The 17,154-nt window shown below is 46.3% G+C and overlaps 1 pseudogene; it reads right to left on the reverse strand.

Annotated features, from left to right (window-relative positions):
* Nucleotides 1-16,094: 16,094 nt before the first annotated feature.
* Nucleotides 16,095-17,154, reverse strand: LOC114629822 (annotated as a pseudogene).

Consider the following 17,154-nt stretch of genomic DNA (forward strand, 5'->3'; position numbering starts at 1 on the left):
GCAGACCCAAGGGTGGGGGTAGGGTGGGGGCAGTTGACAGCTTTGACCTCAACACCTAATCCTGTTTCTGTGCCTTACAGGCATGGGGGTGTTTTTCATATGACAATTTCCATTTTACTATGTATGTTTCTACAGTGGGACCCTGGTGGTGGTGGTGGGGAACGTTCCTCTCCATTCCTAGCCCTTGAGGCCTTGAGATGCTTGAGACCATGGGTACCATAAGAGCACCACTGGGAAGTGCTACAGAGGCTCAGGGCTGTGGTGGTTGAAAAAGAGCATCCCTGGAAGGATGACACCTGTGAGGGCTGCAGCTCCACAGGTGTGGAAACCTGAGTCCATGAGTTTAAAGGACTCTGGTGGAAGAGAATCTGGGGTTAAGAGAAGGGCTGTGGGGAGGCTCAGAGAACAAAGAAACTACCGGGTAGTTCAGTCCAGAGTCTGTAGAACAGGGCTGGTACATAGTAGACCCTTGGGAAATATTTGTTGAATGAATGTATGAATGAATGAGATGAGATAAACAGAGAACTTTTGTTAGCAGAGAAGTTGAGATCTCCTGAGGCTAGTGAGGGTTTATTGTTTGCTTGTCTTTATTTTGTATGTTACTTTTGTGTATGGTGGAGTGGTACAATCCATTTTGTGGACAAATCAGCAGCCCTGTTTCTTTAAATGTCTTAACACTTTAAAATTATTCTAATTTCATAAGCTATATTTGCATACTTTGTGTGTGTGTGTGTGTGTGTTTTGTATGCATGTGAGTATGTGGGTACAGATGCCCATACATGTGCTCACAGAGGCCAAAGGAAGATAGCAGAGACAGAAGGTTTCTTTCTCCATCACTGTTTTCAGTATTGCCTTAAAACAGCATCTCCCAGGGAATGGGACTCTCGCTGATCCAGCTAGGCTGGCTGGCCAGCAAGATCCCAGGATTGTTTCCACCCCTGAATGCTGGGTTTACAGGCATGTGCCGACATGCCCAGCCTTTTTTTGTTTGTTTGTTTTAATCACGGGTATTAGGGATTAGAACTTTGGTCCCCAGTACTTTTAACCACTGAGCATTCTCCCCAGCTCCACACATTCTCTTATTAGCAATAGCAGAACACTTCAAGCAAGTATTCTGTGACTACCCTGAATTCCAGGATGCTTCTTTGTACTCAGATCTCAGCTTCGTTGTCTGGTGTGTCACCTGACAAGCTTTGATGTACAAGAGCATTTAGACACATGAAGCATCGTTTTGATTATTGGTAAGGAATGTTGATATTTAAATGGCATGGTTTTATTCCTCCAGTTGTTTTTGTCACTCAGCAAAGTGACCTGGAGACCTCTCTGTTGTTCTGTCCAAACATACCTTATTTTCTCTAACTGCTGCACAGTATGTTTAGATTTACTGGTCCACTGTTTGCTGGATCACCTCTGTATGCTGGGCATTTAGACTACTCCCAGTACTGTGAAGAATACTCCTGTAGGTGCCTCCTTGGGAAGCATGTGAATTTAATTCCATTAATTACCAATCTGGAGCCAGGCTGGCATCCTGGGATGTTTGGCCCTCCTTAGCACAATAGCTTTATACTTTGGCAATTGTACAAGGATGGAGCAAAATCGGAACCTTATAAGAAAAAGAATAGCTCCTTCAAGGCTCAGATCTTGGGAGGAAAATGACTCACCCATGGTAGCGTTTGATCATGGCACAGGGCTTAGACAGCATGTGTCTTTTACCATACACTTGATGGGTTGGCAGTGTGGTTCACTGGGAGTGGGCCACAGAAGGCTGTCTACATTAGCAGGCCACATTCTCATTCCTGCTTCTGGTTGGCTTCCATCTAGACCTGAGGGTGATCTCTGGTTGACATATGTGACATTGAGGAGGGTGGCATGTGCTTATGTGTGTCTGTATATGGCAGGGGCAGTGTGTGTGTGTGTGTGTGTGTGTGTATATAAGTATGTACATCCATGTGTGTGTGCATGCGTGTGTGTGTGTGTGTGTGTGTGTGCATGTGTGTGTGTGCATGTGTGGCCTGTGGCATGAACCATGTTCCCTTGAATTCACATGTTGAAATGACCTCCTCAGGGCAACAGTATTTGAGGACCTTTAAAAGAAGAGAAGGCTTACCTGAATGTGTTTACCCTTTCTACCCCTCTGCCCAATGAGGATGTAGCCTGCCCTTCCTTTTAGCAACAGGAATCACCATCACCTTGGAAATAGAGACGCCAAACCTTGGAAACTTGCCAGACACCCAACCTGCTGTCACCTTTATCGTGGATGTCCTGCTCCCCTGAACTATGAGAAACAAATGTCTGTTGTTTATAAATGAGCCTCTCTGTGGTGTTTTTTGCAGCGACACAAACAGTGTAAGATACTATCTCATCCTGAAAACCTGAATCTATTTGTCTGTCCTCACTCTGTGCATTCTGGAGACTGTTATGACTCCTTTGCATGTTGAGAGTTTGGTCTTCCATTCCAGCAAGAGCTATCAGCGTCATCAGTGCGCTCCAACCCACTCTCACACCATTGAATAAAGACTTGTGTATGGTTCTGTTTTCAGACCTAGAAAGACTCTTTGCTGACCTCTGGTCAAGCCAGAGTGTGCTGTTTCTCATAGTATCCTCCAAACTGTCTTAGCCTCTATGCTGCCCAGCGACAGAGCAGTTGATCATTTGCTGCCCTAGTTGCTACTTCCATTTCAACCAGCCTCACCTTCTTCACAACATTCCACAACACACGTTATCCTTGTGGATGTATGGTAAATGGATATATGGTGGACCTGCTGCCCTGATGCAGTGAGCTTGGTGCTGAAGGCTAAAAGGCCATTGGCAATGACAGAGTCGTAGAAAAGACAAGGAGGAATAGATTCAATTATTCTATTGTTGGTGACAGTTCTCCTAGGGATCATTTCTAGCCACACCACTTATAGCCCTCCCCTCCTCCCTCCCTCCCCTGCTTCTGCCTCCTGAGTGGTGGGATTAAAGGTATGCACCACCACTTTGTTTACAGATTCTCAAACATGGCATCAAAGGACATGCTAACCAGTTCTCCCATCTTTGGTAGTCTTTGATGGTCTTCTCTTAGGCAGCGAAGTTTACATTAACAATCCTTTAAGTTTCAGGGGAACCTTTCAGGAACTTTGCTTCTGTTGCTGTAACAAAACACCTGTGGTTGACTAGTTGACTTTAAAAAAACCAAACCTTTCTATTGATTCCTTGTGAGTTTGACATCATGTAGCCTAGTCCCCCTCGTCTCCCTGTCCCCTCATACTCAACTGTTATCCTTGTGAACTTCCCCCAAAAGAAAATACAAGCAAACAAACAACAGCAAAACAAAAACAAACAAAAAATCCCAAAGCATAGAAAATATCTCATTGCGTAAGCTGTAGTGTGTCACAGCGTGTCCCACAGTCCATCCCTCTGTCCACACATCTTCATTGCAATGAATATTGGATCCTCACTGGGACTCCTCTGGATTATCCTGTTGTTGTCCTGTGTCATGGAGATCCTGCAGCTTTAGAACAGCAGGACTGGCCCTTTCACAGGTCCTGACTGTTCGCAGATTATACAGATTTCGGGGTAGACCAACTCGAGCCCCATGTCTGGGCCTAGGTGGTAGCTGAGCTGGTCAGCCTGCCAGCTCTCCTTTATCCACACCATCAGGGTGAGCGCTCTAGCACTGCTCTGATAGGCCACCCAACTCAAGGTGCAGGCAGCAGGCTCAGCTCTCTTGCTTTCATACACTCAGGGCTGGCTCATCTGAACCTAAGCCTCAAGAGTGAGCTCCACTATGCTGCCTAGTCAAGGTTCTGGGCCCACTCTCCCAAGTGCTGCACCCTCTGAAGGGCTGGGCCAGCTCTCCTGCTCTCACACCCTCTGGGCTGGCTCACCCTTGCCTTCAACATCAGGGCTAGCTCCACTGTATTACCCAGGTGAGGTTCAGGGTCCTCTCTTCTGAGTGCTACAGCCAGGGTTGGGGCAGGGCTAGCTCTACCTCGCTCAAGACCCTAGGGCTCTCCTGCAGATAGCAAGGGAGTGGGAGGTCATCACCCCTGCAACCACAGTGTGTGTGTGTGTGTGTGTGTCCTCACGCACTTACACTCTTGTGGCTGGCTCACCTGTACCCCGACACCCCTACCCCTGCCACATCAGGATCAGCTCTTAATGTGCTGCCTGGACAAGGCACAGGGCCAGCTCTCTGGAGTGCTGCCCCTGGTGAGAGATGGGATCAGTTCTTTTGAGCACTGAATCCAGCAAGGGGCAGGGCTGGCTATCCATGGACATCCATGTGGTCCCTAGCAGCTGCCCTGACCATACTGCATGGAGCGGCAGCAAGGGGGTATCTGTGGCCCACCTGTGCCATGCGCTGGAGGGCAGGTCTGTAGGTGGCCTGGCGGTCTAAGCTCTGTCTGTCTTCCTTCTCCTGCACTGTACTGCCTGGATTTGATTTGATTTCATCTCATTTCATTTTTATGAGTCCTAGGCATAAGACAGCTTTGGCCATCAAGCCAGGCATCGAGCTAGGATGAACAAAGGACTGCCATCTGCCCTGTCTGTGACTTTATAACAATCTTCTTCCCTAAAGTAGCTTACTGTGAAATGACAAGGTGAACTGTTTGTCCCTTCTGAATGAAGGCGGTACCCTCCTGATTCCCCTGCCTCTTTTATTATTTATTTACTTATTATAGTTTTTTGAAGTATGGTGTCATATAGTCCAGTCTTTTCTCAACTTCACTGTGTAGCCAAAGATGTCCTTGAACTCATGGTCCTCTTGCCTCTATCTCTTTAGTGCTGGGATTATAGACGTCCATCACCACACCTGGTATACATGATGCCGGGAATGAACTCAGGGCCTCTTTCATGATAGGCAAGCCTTCTATAGCTCCAGCTCAGACTGCCTCTTAAAGTTCTAGCACTGTGGTGGGGACCAAGCTTCCAAAGCATAGGCACTCACCACACACGCTTAGAACGCACCTATAGCACAGCGCCTGATGCCATATTTATGTACATCTCCATACCATTAGGTTTGGCTTGCCTTTGCTTTCTGTGGAGATCAGATTTTCACATCTTCTTGCGTTTTTCTTTGATCTTTGATAAATAGGGCTCAGGCCTCTCCCTCTGCTGATTACGTGTTCAGACTCCGGAGTTAAAGATGTTGACTTTAAATCTGGCTTCATCTGTTACAAGCAGAACCCCCATCCCACCCCGTATTGTGTTTTTATGGAAGTCCCTGGGTCTTCCATTTCAATAGAACAGACAGAAGAATCTATGCATTCATTATTCTCTCACTGAAGTGAGAAAACCTGCTGTCCATGACAAAACAAGTGACAGAGATGACCAGCGGAGGTGGTTAAAAATAGTCACAGGACTTAAGACCTGTGAAGTCTCTGATGCTGCCTGAGTGGATGACAAGGCTCTCAGTCTTTGGAGGGTTTTCTTCCTGTTGGTATCAGCTGCTGGAGCTATTCTAAGAAATCGTGTTCTATAAATCAAGAGAACAGAGAGAAGTTGAAAATGTCTCCCCGCAAAGGTGGTTCTCCAGACCAGCTCACCCTGGCCCTAGTACTGACGACTCCCAGAGACCACATTAGCTGTCAGGAGGTTTCACGCCAACTTGTTGTGGTCCACAGTGAGCCACAGCCAGGCTGAGTGATTTCCTCTCTTTCCTTTTTCATTCTGCCTCTGTCTAAGTATTTGCAAACCCAGAAAACTGTGATGGCTGTTGTAGTGGTTGTGACATTTTTGGTGGCTTTTATTGTTTGTCTCTCCTCCCCCTTTTATTTCTGTTTCCTTTCCTTAAAAAACACATTTATTTAGTTGTTTTTATTATTTATTTCAGTGTGTAGTGGGCACACACACTGCAGCTCATGTGTGGAGGTCAGAGAACAACTCTGAGGAGTTGGTCTTCTCCTTCCACTGTGTACATCCTATACCTATGGACCCACCCAATCTCACTGTCTTTCTTTTCCCTTTACCTAAAAGACAGAGTCAAAGTAGGAATGAAAGAGGGCTGTGTGGCTCAGGCCTGGAATTCCAGATACTTGTGAGACTGAGGCAGAAGGATTGTGAGTTCAAAGCCAGTCTGAGCAATTTAGCGAGGGTTTTTAATCTCAAAATGAAAACATACAGAGAGCCTGTACATAAGCCCAGGCTGACTTTGCAGTCTTCAGCATCCTGCCTTACCCTTTAGAGTCTGGGATTACAGGCATGTGCTGCCTTATTCAGATTTGTGGATGCTTGGAATCCAAACTCTGTCCCTTATGCTTACATGACCTGAGTCATTTCCCGAGACAGAGAGAGAAGCTCTCTTTTTCTGAGACATGGCCTCATTCTGTAGTCCAAGCTGTTCTCAAACTCATGTCAATTTCTAATACCTCAGTCTCCCAAGTGCTGGATAGATGTGCACCACAGACCACACCCAGTGACATTTATTTTTCATGATTGGAAATCCCAATCTATAGAGAAGGTCTGGAGATATTATTAGGACAGACACATGTTGAATATGAAAGTAGCACACGGGTGAAAACCAGTAGGTAGATGGGGAGCCCTTATAACGAGTAGCTTTACCCCATACTCAAATGAAAAATATAACAACATCTGTCTGTTGGGCCAACGGATGCTTTCCCACAGCTGGCTTGCCATATAACACGACGGATGCTGCACACAGACTGCTATCTTCTAGGAAGTCAGTTGTTTCTTAACACACAGTTGAATCTGTTAATAGCTATCAGACAGGATTTCCTCCTGGCCGTTCCATTCTTGGATAAGTTGGGTCAACAGAGCAGGAACTGCATTATAGTGGTGCCTTTGTGTTTGCCTCGCTGTTGTCTAGGAAGAAACTAGAATTCCTCAGGAGAAGGATGTTCGAGGATCCATGTGGTTTGATTCCAGTTATTTCCCACATTCAGCTGTGGAGCTAAAATATGTGCAAAGCTTGACCAAGGGAGTTGGCGGCATTCTTACTTGAAAGCTTTTGATCCTTGAATAGCTGTGGGGAGGAGAGTGATAGAGGTCCAGGCACTGCTGTGTGATGGAACACGGATTATTAGGAAAGAGCAGTGAGGGAGTCTAGAAGTCATGAAGAGCTGAAGGAAAAGAGGAAGGAGGTGATTAGAGGCTTCCTGGGGTGCCATGAGAAAGTGGAAGTCAACTGGGATATGTTTGGAATGAGAGAAGGAAGCTGCCCCTCAGTCCATGAGTTCTATGCAAAGCACAGTGGATCTTTGAGTCTGCTTTGCCTGCAGTGAGATACTGGGGTTGGTAAGTCCAGAACTACTGTGTGTTCTCCTAATGGGCCATGTTGGTATAATGTAAAAAGACAGTGAACAAGCTGTGTCACAGCCATGCCCCAGTCATCCTGGTCCTTCTGAATGAATTGTGGCAGGCTCAAGAGGAACCCCTGCCCAGGTATGAAAAGCCACTAGCCTGCATGGCAGGTCTGTCTAGCCAGTAGTAAACTGACAGCAGTCAGGTACTTATACCCTGGACACAGATTCAAGTTGACTACTTACTTACATGGAGTGAAGTTGGTCATCGATCACGTAACTCTGTCATAGTTACTGTTCTATTGCTGTGCAGAGACTTCAATACCAAGGTGGCTAATAGTAGAAAGGACTTACTGATGGCTTGCTTACAGTTCTGGAGGGTTAAGAGTCCATGGCTATCATGGTGGGGGGCATAGCAGGCAGCAGGCATGGCGCTGAAGCAGTAGCTGAGAGCTTGCATCTTATCTACAAGTAGGGGAGAGAGAGAGGGAGAAGGAGAGGGAGAGGGAGAGAGAGAAAGAGAGAGAGAAAGACAGAGAGACAGAGAGACAGAGAGACAGACTAGGAATGGCATGAGTTTTTAAAACCTCAAAACCTACCTCAGTGACACTTCTCTAATCCTTCAAAAGGACCACCAACTAGGGACCACGTATTCACATATATGAGCTTATGGGGTATTCCCATCCAGACCACAACACTCAGTAAGGGTAACATGAAGCAAAGAATGATGGGTGAAAATTATAACTGTGTCATGCTCACACAGTTCCTCCCCTATATTGCCTAGGAGAGAGACTGAGTCTTGCTTGCAATTGCTGGTCCACATTTCATCACAAGAAGTCCCAGGAGTGCTCGCGCTGACTAATGTACTGGATCTGATCTCAGGTTAGGCTTTCACGGGGAGAATTTTACAGACTAAGCCATTTTTCTCAGCTCATGTGTGAACTCTGTTGAGTGAGTGTGCATGTCTGTGCCTGTGTGTGTGTAGTGCACAGGCACACTGTGGCTGAGTGTGCACATCCACACATGTGCATGCAGAGGCCAGAGGAGGTCAGATGTCCTCATCAATCACTTTCTGCCTTATTCCCTCATCTCCCACTGAGCTCGGAGTTGGATAGGTCTGATCTGATCTTGTCCCCACACCCCCAAACCCATAGTGCTGGGGTAACAAGCACGTGCACATGACCATATCCATATTATTATGTAAATGCTGGGGATTTGAATTCAGTCCCTCATGCCTCTGCAGCAAGGGCTGTAACCCACTGAGCCGCCTCTGAATACCTCATCAAGTGTGAATACTTTTAGGACCATGAAGTAAAGAATTCTCTTTAAATGAAGTGAGGTACAATGACACATGCCTCTAGTCCCAGTTACTTGCGGGGATGAGGCAGGAAACTCACTTGAGGTCAGGCCAGACTGGCAACACAGTGAGGACCCCGGAGTCCACCTGAAAGAAAGGAAACACCTGTAAACCAAGATACACTGACAGCCACACCTTTGCTATTGAACACGGTGCAGCTTCTGTAGGTTATGGCAGGTGGAGCTGGAAAGGCAAGGAGGGAAAATTCTATAGATGACACATGGAAAAACAGTTGTCAGACTTTGAAGGGTAGGAGAGTTCCCACCAAAACGGCGTTTAGAAAGTCAATTCCTAAGACCCACTCCTGAAAAACCTCTGTTGGGCAGTTGGCATCCTCAGCACATCCCCCTGCCCCTGGTGACTGATACAGATGACCCAGGTGCCACCCTGGTAAATGAGGTTACTTGTGACCTTGACTTAGCAGTTACTTTTTGTAGTAAGAAGGGGATGTGTGTCTCTCTATAAGTCTTCTAAAGTGGCTGGAGTGTTTTAGAACTGGGCAGAATGCTGGCCTGGAGCAAATGGGACAGACCCTTCCCACCTTCAGGGAAGCTTGTGTTACCTACAGACAGTCCTCCATCTTTTATCCTTGGGCAGTGTCATCACTGCAAATCTGACAGGTTCTTTGCCATGCACGGTGAGTAACTTTTCCCACAGAAGAGGAAAATATGGCATGTCCTAAGTGTAAACTTCTTGGAGTCTCCATTGCTGGTGTTAGTTTGGCTGCTTATTCAAAACAGGGCATTACATAAGCCTACTGCGGTCTGGGGCCTTCTTCCTGAGTCTTCACTTTAACTATTGTCAAATCCACTGGCTAGCACTGACTTTGTCTGCCCTTGGCTTCCCATATCCCACCCCCCATATCCCATCCTGCCATGCCAAACTGCTGTTGTACGGCTGTGACCTGTTGGCTGATGTGACTAGACTAGGTGGCATTGACTTTCTTCTGCATCAATGACTGTCAGAGTCCTACTGGAAGCAAAGAACTCTTTGTTTGTAAGATATGAAGTGCTTCAGCTGGAGGGATGGCTCAGTGGTTAGGAGCACTTACTGCTCTTGCAGAAGACCCAGGTTTAGTCTCAGCATCTAGATGGTGGCTCACAACCACCTGTAACTCCAGGTGCAGGGATCCAACACCCTCTTCTGACTTTATATGTTTCCTGCATAGAGAGATGCTCAGGCATAGTCAATTAACGGATCAAAGTAGTAGTAATAAAGTAAAAGTGAAATGTAATGTGTAAAATAGAAGAAATAATTAAAAAAAGATTCTGAGTGTGATTACTTCCATGTACTAGTCCTTGGCGGTCAGAGAATATCCTTTATGGAGTCTGCACCCTCCTCAGCTTCCTGGCTGGTCCAAATGTCTGTTGTTCTTGGCCTTTGACATTTCATGCTGTTAGAGAAGTCAGACATAGCTGCAGATTAGCCTGTAGTTGTTGAAATCAGAAATCCAAGTAGTTCTTGGGCAGTTCTTTTGGGAGGGCCCCTCTGCTGTTGGAACCTGGTGGTGCTATGGTACTAGTCTCCTATGTGGAAAGACGTTCCTCAGAATGCTAGGTAGCAAGCTGACACAAATGTGCCAGGGAGTATCTGTTACACTGTCTCACTGGACAGTCCAGATGGCAACAGAGTCTTGAAGTCTCTGATCTGTTCTGTCTAAAGGTGGCCTGCTGACAGTTTGAAGTATAGCGCGCTGGGTAATTGGCTTCCTCATTTAGTAATTTGTCTGCTTTCTTTCCCCTTCCTCTGCTTCCTCTCTTGTAAACTGATAGCCTCCTGCCCCTTCAGCAGACTGACAGAGCCAGTCCCCTGAGCAGAGGCCACAGGGCGGGGTGCCAGAACACAGGTGGAGGGTCATTTGGAAAACATACACAGAAAAACACTATGTGCCTCTCAGTGATTCCTCTGCCTGCTGTGGAGACTTTAGCTTCTCTCTGCCACTTCCCCTCCATCTCGAGCTATAGTCCCTCGTCACTACTTGTTTTTCTTTCTCCTTTCTGTCTGCCTCCTTTTTTTTTTTTTTTTGCCTTCCCTCTTCCTTTTACCCATGTCTATTGCTTTTGCAACTGACCTAGTTAAAATTCAATTCAGAAAAGGAAATTATACATTTGTTAAGGTTAAGCTACCCTTTTCTCTTTCTTTTTCTTTTTTCGTGTTAACTATTTTTTCCTTTCTCTCCAAGGAAGCAAACTAAATTAAAAACACACATTTCTGGTTCATTCTGGCACCTTCCTCCTCTCAAATGTGTTTGTCTTTAGGTGTCGGAAGTCCCAGGACCCAACATCTCTGCTTCATTGAAAATACAGATACACCACTCAAAATTGTAGCCCTCGGAGCTGGAAAGTGACGTCTGTTTTCACTTAATAAGTCATTTTGTTTTCCAGGTGGAATACAGATTATTTTTGGACAAACTTAGGAGCAGACCTGCCCTTGCTGCTGGCAGGGTTAGGTCAAATGTCTGAGCCTGCTCTGCATTTGGAAGGGCGGTATCAGTGTCCACCCATTCATTGGTGCTATTCCCAGATGTTGGGCTCTTCAGGCAGCACGGGGGAGGGGCTCCGCCTCTGCTTCGTAGCAGGCCAATCGGTACTATTCCTCTTCCCTATACCATTACAAGATGGGTTCCACTGACTGGCACAGGACCATAACTGATGTCTATTGTGCTCTCTGATTTGTTGTTGTTATGATTTACAAGGGCCCTGGCTCACACTTGGCTTTAGTGAATTCTGTGGAAGCAGGTATTTCAACTGTGAAACCTTGGACAAGTACTCCACCCACTTGGGACATCAGCTCTCTTGTAAGCTTCATGTGAAGCCTAGGCTCATTTATGGCCACACTCCCAGCATTTAAGGTATTCAAAAATAAATATATTCCAGGAATGCCTGTAGTTGTTAAGAGCAAGAACTTTGTACTGGGTTCAAATTCCCATCTGCTACCTACTACCCGTGTGTACCAGTCACTTCACCTTTCATACCTGGTGTCTTGGGAGAAGGACATGGGATTTCTATCAGTCTCCTAGGCTGCCACACAGCTACAGTTTGCACAGTAGACTTTCTCTTTAAACTCAGGGCACTGTAGAGTCATATCCTCACCGGAGGATCCAGGGAAAATTCTCTTGCTTCATGGAACTTGTGGCTCTAGGTGGCCATCAGTTTGTGGAAGCTCCTTTCTGTCCTCCATCTTGATCTTCACGCAGCCTTCTTCTCTCCTGTGAAATGCTTGTCATTGGATTTAAGATATGATAATGTCAGCTCGAGACCCTTAACTTAATTATATCTGCAAAGACCCCTTTTCTGAATAAGCTGTCATTCATAGGTCTCAGGAGTTAAGTTGTGCCCGGATATTTTCAGGTCCTGCTGTAGGGCTATGGTGAGACTCAGTCAAGTCGAACGTTAGTGATAAGGCCTTGCAGGTAGTAAAAGGGAATTAAGCGTTTTCCTGTGTGTTACAGAAATCCCATTATAAAATTGGAGATACATGGGTAAAATTGAATGATGCCTGGCACACGCCTGGTGAGAGCTCAGAAATTTTCAGTTATTGGTTAACTTAGCACATCAGTGTGGAAGGCCTACTGTGTGCCGGATGCTTTGGTCTAAGAGCTCAGGAAATTTAGTTATTTGGTTAATTTAACCAACTAGTATGGAAGGCCTACTGTGTGCCTAAGCGCAGTATAACAATAATCCATACTAAACATGAATAAGAGATAGAGAGCACAGAACAGCCTTTCCCTTTGACCATGCATATTCTCTGGCATTTTACTAACAGTGTCTTGAGCAACATCACTGTAGCCTGTCCTATAGGTACCAGCCTTGGATTTCTGGGATGCCCTCCAACATGACCTTGAAGAAGGAAGAGACGACAGAGATCAGCCCAGAGCTGAGAACAAGTTTCTTGCTTGTGGTTTCAGAAGCATAAAAGATCAATTTTAGTTTTAGAAAAGCCAAGTTCAAAGGTTTGTGGTTTGGTTTTCTAGGGAGCTTTTTGCTTTTCTAATTTGTTGGGATCTGGTAGAGGAATGAGGGACATCAATCTTGCCTGAAACTTTAGTCAGTCCTTGTGTTTTTGGTGGTGTCCAGGCTGCTGGCCTGGATTAGGCAGAGCTACTGGGGCTGGGGCCCAGAACCCTGTGGGCAGTGGGCCATGGCGAGCACTAACCTCAGAGCAGCATTGCTGATCCCCGTTACCATGGCAGCAGCAGACTGTTCTGAGAGACCCGAGAATGAATTAAGTGGAAAGGAAATTGCTGGTGCCCTCAGAAGAAAAACAAGAAACTGAACCAAGTTTCTCGGGGTCTGTGGATGTCCTGTTGACCCCTTTGTCCTGTTGTATGTGTCAGCAAGGGACATTTTGGTGACAAAGGTTGGGAGGACCTGCCCTGCCCATGGCATGACCTTCACAGAAGGAAGATTGGCTTCTACACATAAAGGAGTTTTCATAGCTGGAGGCTGAGTGAAGAACCCTGTCGTGGGTGGCAACCTGTGTTCAGCCATGGCAGTGATGGCTCATATTTTTTATCTTCTAATGTATCTGTGGAGTATGCCCCGATGGGACACGGTGACCTGGAAACTCAAAGCTCTGCTTGGGAAAAGACTGTATAAAAAGTAAATATGGGGGATAAATAAATAAAGCACAGGACAGGAAGAAATGGTCTGAAAAAGTTACCAGGAAAACCCAGGACTGAGGGCAGGTTCAGAAAGTCTGCTGTTCGTGGGGCCCTCAGTGCTGACATCACTGGAAGTGCTTAATAGAGACCTCCAAGTGGGGCAGTTGCTTTTGGAGGCTGCCCAGTGCACCCCCAGCTACCAGACAGAAGAGTCCTGACCTACTTCTTTGTTTCGTTTTTGAAAAGAAAGTTTTTCTGCTTGCCATAGGGCCTCGAACAAGGTAATGGACTCCAAGAAGTGGGGTTTTGTATGTATGTATGTAATGTGTCTCCCCCCCTTACTGTTTAGTATGTCAGATTACAAATATCTCTTACAGAGATGCGTGAGCCTCCATAGGGCTTGCATGGAGATAGGACTAAGTAGACAGTTTGGATATTGCGGTTGCTTCCTTTTGATGTTTCCACTCCGTGTCTTCAGACACTCTGATTCTCTACTTAGAGCTCTTCCCTGCTGCAAAAGAGATAGGCATTATCTTTGTGTCTAAACAGTGGCAGACTGAAACTCAGCCTTCTGACTTGAACCAATGGCAGTGGTACCCTTGCTGAAAACCAGGTCCATGGTTTTCCTTTGCATCTAGATTGACACTGGGCCATACTGAAGTCAGCATTCTTGCTTGCCTTCTGACTTCTCTGTCCCCATCTGCCGATACCCACCTTTCTCCTGATCCAGGCAGATGCATGCACTTTCTGATCAAGTTCCTCCTGCTCATTCCTCCCTAGGTCTCTGCACAGAGCCCTTTTCTTTGCTTTGGAAACTCTGTCCCCAGGACTCATATGCTGACTGTTCCTCTGATTTGCATTCATAGGATCCTTTCTCAGATAGACCTATGCCACCATGATGTCCAGAATGTCCATCCCACTGGTCACCACTGATCCTGCTCTCTGGTTTATTGCCTTGGGTCACTTGCCACTGTTGGAAGTCATCAGATTTATTGGAGCTCTAGGTCTGTCTTTTTTCCTTCTTATTTATTTTAATTAATAATAAAATTAATATTTAATTAACGTGATGATTAATTTTGAGGCAGGGCCTCCTATAGTCCAGGCTACCCTTAAGCTCAGTATGTAGTTGAAGCTGTCCTTGAACTCTTGATCTTTGTTTTGCTTCTAGAGTACTTGGGCTGTACATATGTGCCTTTATGCCCAGTTCATATGGTACTAGGGGAACCTAGAGTTTCCTGAGTACTAGGTAATACTCTACCTAATGAGCCACAGCCCCAGCCCTACTCTTAGTATTTTAGATAACATCTTACACATTCCATGCTAGCCTCAAATTCACAGTATATCCAAGGATCATCTCCAGCTTCTGGTCTTCCTGCTTCCTACGCCCAAGTATTGGGATCATAGGCGTGCACCCCTATCCCTGGATCAAGCTGGCCATTCTTGTTCATTGGATACATGAGTACTTACCAAAAGAGAAGGCTTTCTTGGGAAAGGGAGATTGAAAATCTCTAAGGAGTAAGCTTCCCTTAGTTTCTTAACCCTGACTGATTGTCTTCAGAGAGTAGGTTTGGCCAGTAGCTCACTTGATGGAATCTGGTGATCTCTGTGCTGGGGTGGAGTTTACCTAAGATTTCCAGAAAAAGAGATGCTTATGTTAACCTAACTGCTTTTGCTCCCTAACTTCAAGGAAAGTGACCTCTTGTCAGCTTGCCACACAAACACATAACTATTAAATCACAGCCTTTCTTCCCTTGTTCACTCCCAAGGTGAAAAATTCCAACAACACTTTAAAAGCTCTGTCTCTTTAAAATATCCAAAGTCTTTCAACTATGGGCTCCTATAAAATCCAAAGTATGTTACCTACTTTCTATTCTTTCTACTTCCAAGAGAGAAGAGCCCCAGAGCACAGTTACAATAAGATCAAAGCAAACCCAAAATCCAACTATGTGAAAATCTGTGTCTCAAGTCTGGGGCTCATGATCTTCTGGCCTCCAAAGGGCTTGGGCAGTTCCATTTCTCTGGTTCTGCCATTGACAGCACACATAGCATGTCCAGTATGCTCTCCTTCTTACCTGATGTCCTTGGAAGTCACCTTACAGCCCTGTCATCTCCACTATCCTGGTGTCTCCACTACAACTGGGGTTGCACCTCTCCAGGCTTCACTCAGGGACTTATAACTTCTTCAATTCTACAGTTTCCATGGGGCCAAAAACCAGTATCATATGGGAGACAATTAAACTTCACCAGGCTCAGCTGTTGACTTGAGACATCAGAGCCCTAAACCCCCATGATCACAGCTTCTCCATGCTGACTCTGAGGAAACACTTCCCAGAGGATTTCACCCCAGTGATGCTGCTGTCTTGTTAATCACAGCCGATTCTTCAGCTCCAGCTGAGCAGAAACCACAGATTCTTAACACCAAAAACCCCCAAACAAGGTACCACATGAATGGCCCTGAAAGAGATTTGTGCTTCTCTCTGAAACTTCATAAGCTAGGCTCCCAGCACCTACATTGCTCTCAGCATTATCTCCCAAGCTTTCACAGGTAATTCCATTAAGTTTTGAGCACTCAGTGGCTTTTCCAGCTCAAAGTTTTAAACACTCCCATAGTCCTCCCCCAAACAATATAGTCAGGTCTGTCACTGCAATGCACCACTCCTGGATCAACTTCTGTCTTTGATTTTTGTTGTTGTGCTAGAACATTGACCTGAGGCAACCTGGAGAGGAAAGGCTTTATTTGGCTTATGTAACCCAGTCATATCTGTCATTGAGGGAAGTCAAGCAGAGGCCACAGAAGAATGCTGCTTACTAGCTTGTTCCCCGTGTTTGTTCTCTCTCTCTCTCCCCCCACCCCGACTTAATTCATTTATTTTTCTTGTATTAAAAACCCTTATGTGGTAGCCACAGCTGGAGCCTGGGTCCTCTGAACAGAGACTCTGGTGTGGGTTTTCACAAGATGATCAGTGAATTCCTGATAAGGAGACTTGGTGAACACAGTCTCTTTCCAGAGGTGGGGATCAGGTAGCTGTAGGTCTTGGAGATGGCATCAAAGGTGGCCTTGGCAAAGTTGCCCAGGGTGGCAGTGTGGCCTCTGGCTGAAGTGTAGCAGTCGTCTATGCCGGCCATCATCAGTAGCTTTTTGAGCACAGGAGCAGAGACAGTGCCAGTGCCTCTGGGGGCAGGGATGAGACGCACCAGCACAGAGCCACAGTGGCCTGTCATCTTGCATGGAACAGTGTGGGGCTTGCCAGTCTTATTCTCCCAAGTAGCCTCTCTGCACAAGGACAATGGAAAGCTTGGCCAAGATGATGGCGCCTCAGATGGCAGTGGCAACTTCCTTGGAGCACTTAACACCAAGACCAATGTGACCACTGTAGTCCTCAATAGCGACAGAAGCCTTGAACCTGGTCTGCTGGCCAGCCTGAGTCTACTACTGCACTGGCATGATTTTGAGAACTTCATCCTTTAGGATGCACCCAGGAAAAAGTCAGTAATCTCAGACTCCATAATGGGCAGGGAGAACAAGTAGATCTTCTCCAAGGACTTGATCTTCATGTCCTTAAACAGGCGGCCCAGCTTGGTGACTGGGATCCACTTCAGCTTTACCTCTACGAGCCCCATGGCCTTGACCATAGCATGGCCCCTAAGACCTCTTCAGAATCCTCCATGGAAGCCAACACAGCCTCCTAATCCTGCCCCACATCCCTTTTTGTTGTTGCTGTTTGTGACAGGGTCTCTTTTTACAACCCTGGCTGTCCTAGAACCCATTATGTAAACTGGGCTTGTCTTGAACTCACAGAGATCCACTTACCTCTCCCTCCCAAGTGCTGCCTTCTCATGTTTTTGTTTTGTGTTTTCTTTCTTACATAATCCAGAACTCAGGGGTAGGCCCCATGACAATGTCTGGGTCTTCCTCCTCCTCTTCCTCCTCCTCCTCCTCCTCCTCCTCC

The sequence above is a fragment of the Grammomys surdaster genome, unplaced genomic scaffold (assembly GCF_004785775.1).
Source record: "Grammomys surdaster isolate TR1022 unplaced genomic scaffold, NIH_TR_1.0 317, whole genome shotgun sequence".
Classification (NCBI taxonomy): Eukaryota; Metazoa; Chordata; class Mammalia; order Rodentia; family Muridae; genus Grammomys; species Grammomys surdaster.